The following is a 6,351-nucleotide window of genomic DNA, read 5'->3' on the forward strand; positions in this document are numbered from 1 at the left end:
GGTAGACAGAAGACGAATAATATGAGGAGGGCAATACATTTGGCACACATTCTCACACCCCAGCAATGCTCTTTGCATTGGATGGTGTGACGGTAAGGGGTAGCCGGCCTTCATTAATAAAGGTGGAGCCCGGCTGGCTGCCCCTGAAACCGTATGGCAAGGGCTGAGAGTGTCAGCTCTTGGGTCTAATATTGTACCTTACCGTGTTGCCCTGTAATTCTGTTCCCCTTATACTGTCCCCCATAGGGTTATAAGCTAAGAACCGTGTGTGGTTAACTATGTAAGCCCAGTGGGCCAGTTAAGGCATTCTATGTTGTATTCCCTTTGACTCATGGTCCCGTCGCTGCCTGTGCACGCTTATAAGTTGGTTGCCTTGTATGGGTGGCCCCTTATGAGAAATAGCTGCAGGGCAGACTTCTGGAACATGGGGGAGATATTTGGGGGCAAATAGGGTTAACCTGTATTGCCTGCCAGCAAGGTATTAGAGCTGGTGTCTAAGAGCCCAGTTCAAAGACCCCAAATTTTAGGTCCAAATTGTAGAGTGCAAGCTCTAGGGATCACATTTTAGTTTTGCTGTGTTTTAAAACTACAATGCATTTTGTGCAAAACTCTATGGCTGCCGTCCTATTGTCAGCGTGTGAACTTTCCACTGTGATACGACGTGACCACTGGCAACATCAAACCGGGAGCGGGTGCTTTCCCTGGCCGGTACTAGCTGAGAGCGGACAACCGGGAGCGGGTGCATTCCCTATCCGGTAACAAACGGAGCCTGACGTGGAGTGCACTAGCTGATCAAAATTGTTTCCTGCTGAGACGTGAGCTGCCTGCACTAACGAGAGAGGGTGCCTTCCCTATCAGCATTGTCTTCATCATAGGACTGCTATTTTTTTGCCCTTTCAACTGCTACACTTACAACACCCAAGGAGCCTCTGGTAACTCTGTATCGTTCTAATTTTATAGTGATTACGTTTTTTAAGTGTTTCTCTGTGACACTTGTTTGTGCTTTCTTTATCTCATTGATAATATAAATATATTTTTATTTTTGGTACATGTTTTTTTGCGCTGGTATTCTATCTTTAGAGACAAAAAATGGATACAAGTCCACCAGAAAGTATTTACTTTGCAGACGACATTGTGCTTACGATTGCCAACCGTCTGACCTCTCTACCAAACATTGTTAATGAGTCGGACATATTCCAAAACGTATATGGCTTCAAAATCAATGACGATAAATCAGAAGCTTTGAATATCAATATCCAGCAGGTTCAAACACAGCTTCTATCCTGGAACTTACGTTTTAAATGGAAATCCCAATTCTCTTAAATATTTTGGAATATTTCTTACCATCTCCTCGAATGCTATATATTCAGCTAATTATTTACCCTGCTTTCATAAAAATGCTCAAAAGGGATTTGGACGAATGCTCCAGATGTCATATATCAGGGATTCATTATTATTAGTTAGTAGGGTCAATTTTGTGAAGATTCATTTGTTACCAAGGATCACATCTGTTCCACATCCTCCTTATCCACCTTATCCCTGTAAAAATTAAGGATAAACAAGGTGTTCAAAAACAAATGTAAATATTTATATCGAACAAAAAGAAACCAAAAGTCAGCAGTGAATGGTTATATCAGCCCCCAGTAGTGGCAGTCTGGCCCAACCGCATCTTTAAACTTACTATAAAGCAGTCATCTAAGCCAATGTATCTACTGACATGCTCCAGACAACATCAAAAGATAGGTGAAGATTGAGTCTCTGGCCTTTAACTCGGACATGTTATTATGATTGCCCACAGGGCCGCCAACAGTTTTCCCGGGTCCCAGGAACGAGTTTCCACTGCCCCCCCCTGATGGCAGCTTTGCAAAGCCCCCCCATCTTTCTCACCTCCATCAAACTAAAACATAATTTGACCAGTATAAAGTCCTGTAACACCCCTCTACTTGATAACTCTGACTTCGCTCCGGGTATGTCTCCACGGAATTTCTAGGCTTGGAATGGGGGGAGTTCCAGAATATCTCACCTATAGTCAGACAATAAGGCGAAAACATTTGACTCACTTATAAAAGAAGTAGGATTGCCACAAACAAAACGTTGTGAATTTTATCAGTTTAGGGGATTTGTTATCTCCAAAGCCCCCATCACAGGTTGTACCTCCCTTTGAGAGCTCATATCTAAGTAGAAGTGATCACAAGAGCCTTATTTATTCTTCATTCAAGTTACTGGTTGTCTCAGATTCTCCTGTGAAGCTCAGGTTCATGTATAAATGGGAAGATGATTTAGGAGACGTTCTAGACCTACTGTGGGAGATTAGGAAGATATCTGCAAAGGTATAGTGAAAAGTGTAATCTGTGCTACTATAAAATAAAATGCCTTAAAAATGCTGCACCAGATATTTATTTATAAAATGTTGTGGTGTCTAACCTCCCTTAAACTGTCCACTTCCTAAGAAAGAGTCTTCTTGGCCACACGCTCTTGTACATAAGGGGGAGATATTTTACCTAGGTGGTGGCAGTGCCCAGTGATCTCAAGTCTACGGGCAGCTTTATATGACTTAGCACAGAATAGTCACAGATTTCTCCTTGTACCCTGTAGAGGGAGAAAGGGGGTGGCCCGGTATTAAAGGGGTTGCACCCCATTTGGCCACCCCTGACCCCACCAGGGAGACGAGGGGTTAACTGGACTGAGGTCCAGAAATGTGATTTCACCCCTGTTATAACCTGTAAATGTGTATTTTCCTGTGGCCCCTCTGTTATTGTACCTCAGTTTCTGCACCCACACACTAGAATCCATCCGGGAGCACAAGGGTTAATAGTCCGTTAATACTGTGTCTCCAGGTATGGACAAAGCAAAGAAATGTCTCTGAAGCTATCAGGATGACAGATGGCCCTAGAGTCCCAATGGCTAGAACTTAAGTTTTGTTCAAAAGGTTTTATTACCCTCCCTGTCTGTGAGTATGGGGGAGGCGCATACCATAGCAGTTTTTAAGTGTCCCACTTATCACTGTCCAACACAGGTTATCTTGTCCAAGATCCGGAGGGGTAGCTGGCCTGGCATTCCATTTGCACATGTGGGGCCTCAGAAAGGAGACCCCAGAGTTCTACTGCACATGTGCCAGCTAGCAGGGGGGCCTGTCCTAAAATGTGTTCCCCCATCCAAGACTGGCTGGAGATAATTGCAAACCAATCACAGGTTTTTAATGTTACAGATAGAGGGAGAAAAGGTTTATAACCTGCTGTTCCCCATCTATCCTTTGTCTTCATTTTTGGTCTTCATGCAAAGTCTTCATTCGTTTTCGTTTGCTGATATGGTTATCTGACATCACCTGAATGATTTCCTGACTGCTGAGAGAAATGCTACATCATACTTCTCATTCCCCAACCCCAATGTAAGTGTACTTCTTGTTTGTTACTGCATTATCTGTTGTGTTCACCTTTATTCTAAGGAATAAATACAATTTATTATATCTTAAGCCTCGTTCCGTTCAAACCCAATTATTTTTTGTGTAATATTAATAAGCCTGTGGAAGCTATCGTCACAGGCGTATTAATAAAACTGGTGGCAGCGGTGGGATTGAACTGGACCTGGATTACAGTATTCTGTGGGGTACTGTGATCCAGTGGGAACTTGATGGTAATTGCAAGTTCCTGGGACTAAAGATATTGAACACACAGTAGTGCAACAAGTAACGCTATGCACTGTCTTCCTGCCCGAGGTCTTTTCATGCTTTTGGGTGTCTTTATGACTATGAAGAGTGCTGTATGAACTGCCAGTCCAGCTGTGACTGCTTCATCATTTCCCTTTTACGTAAGTGTCTATATTTTGCCTGTTATTTGTACATATTTGCTGTGTTCACCTTTATCAAGGAATAAATTATATTTATCATATCTTAAGTCTCGTCCCAGTTCAAACCCAGGTATATATATATTTATATATAGTTTTGGTGTAAATTACAGCCTGTCGCAAGCTCTCGTGACATACCCCTACTCTACGCTCTTATGTAAGCCAGTAGAAAATGTCAGCAGAAGTGAAAGTAAACTATTAATACATATATATTCACCAGTTAGATGTGAGATAACAACAGCCTGGAAGAACCCAAATGGGCCCTCAGTTGAACAGGTCAGGAAGGAATGTATTTTTCCCCTTCTGAGACATTATTGGATGATGTGTCACTGGGGTTTTTTGTTTCCCTTCCTCTGGATCAATATACTGTAAATACAAATATAGGAGACGTTTCTATCGTCTTACTTTAGCATAGGTTGAACTTCATGGACACGTCTTTGTTCAACCTCATCTACTATGTAACTATTTAACAGGTCAAGTCAAGAATATGGCGGGTTTTCCTGATGGAAAAATTAACAATTATACACTCGTTCATTTGGTAAATTTATGAGAGTTTTGGAGCTGTGGATAGTGTCCTTGGGGATGTAAATATCAATCGAATTCAAATCCTACACATGACTCTACTAACTCAGATTTTCTTTTATACTCTTTGAAATTAGTCTGTCTGTTTCCCTTTCCCATCTCCTAAGACCATCCAACCCCATAATAAAGAATGCTTATTTATTATGTCACAAACCAATTACTCACTCTGAGACCGTATGACATGATCACGTACAATATTAATCGTGCTGCTCTCCATATAAAGCTGTCTGCTGTGACTCCTGATGTAGACACTGCATACACTGCCGCAGGAAATGTATTGTTTGTCACTGCATCCTCACTGACATAAACAGTATCGATTGTTTCCTGTTAAACTTTCTTCTTCCCCTGTACTTCATGACATGCCCTTCTTCTCAGGGTCAGCAAAAAAACATTAATTTTATTTATACATTGATGCTCTATATTATCGCAACTGTGCAAAAGAGGCAGGTGGTGTGTTAGTTGCCAGGAAATACAGGTAGTATGGAGCTGACCGTTGTGAAAGTCTCCATTTACCAGACTGACATGACCTGAACTGCTTCTCCTGGGATCATCCTCTTTTTAGAGAGAAGAGAGTTTCTCCTGGCAACCCTTCCAAACAAACCATACTTGTTCAGTCTTTTTCTAATTGTACTGTCATGAACTTTAACATTTAACATGCTATGAGGCCTGTAGAGTCTGAGATGTAATGCTTGGGTTTTTTGCAATTTCTCTGAGCATTGCACGGTCTGACCTCGGGGTGAATTTGCTGGGACGTCCACTCATGGGAAGATTGGCAATTGTCTTGAATGTTTTACACTTTTGAATAATCTTTCTCATTGTAGAATGATGGACTTTAAATTGTTTTGAAATGTCTTTCCTCCTTGGCATTGTGTTAACACACACCTGAATGCTCCAGACCAGCAAACTGCTAAAACTTCGGCTTTTATAGAGGTGGTCACACATGCTGATGATCAATTAATCAAGGGCATTTGATTAGCAGCACCTGTCGGCTACTTAGCATCTTAATTCCTATGGAAGCAGTAAAGGTATACTTAGTTTTTCACACATAGCTTCTCCATTGTGGCTTTATTTTTGTTAAATAAATCATGACACGGTGTAATGTGTAATGTGTTGTTGTTCATCTGAAGTTGTATTTACCTAATTTTAAGACCTGCTAAGTAACAGATGATTGTTATTATGTCCTGATATGTAAAACCATAGAATTCAAAGAGGGTGTACTTTCTTTTTCACACCACTGAATATGTATGTATATCTTTATATAGCACCCACAGAGTAATCAGAGATTTACAAAGGAGACTACAGTACAGGGAATCATAATACAATATGTGCTGCAAACAAAATCAGACAATAGGAAATGCCCCAGACAATCTAATTGGTATGTTGGGAGACTTACAAGACAGCAGGCGAGGGAATAAGTGCAGTAGATGGCCCACATTGGTAGGAGTGACTGTGAGACAGTAGCCATGAGTCTAGGCTAATGAAATGCCTCATTTAAGAGGTAAGTTTTTAGGTTTGACTTAAAGGTGGGGAGGGAAGGTGCTTGGTGTATACGGAGTGTTTTGGAATCCCATAGGCAAGGCGCAGCAAGGGTAAAAGGTTTACGAGGGAGCAGTAAAGCTGAAAATGGTGAAAAGGCAACTGTTATGTGCGGAGTGTAGGAGACGAGCAGGGGCATAACAAGATATCAAAGCATATCCCACTTCTCCTCTCTTCCTGGATGTACATATTTAGAAAATATGCCTTTCCATGCCAGGAATCAAACCTGCAATGTCTGAGTGATAATCCTAACCATTCGAGTGGATTGGAATATAAAGGTCCAGTCACACTCACTCTGGTATTATGGCTATTCTACTGGTGTTAGCATAGGTTGGCAGCATATCCATATCCTGGATGTTTGATGGGACCGGACATACATATACAAAGCAG

Source organism: Ascaphus truei, chromosome 11 (genome assembly GCF_040206685.1).
Source record: "Ascaphus truei isolate aAscTru1 chromosome 11, aAscTru1.hap1, whole genome shotgun sequence".
Classification (NCBI taxonomy): Eukaryota; Metazoa; Chordata; class Amphibia; order Anura; family Ascaphidae; genus Ascaphus; species Ascaphus truei.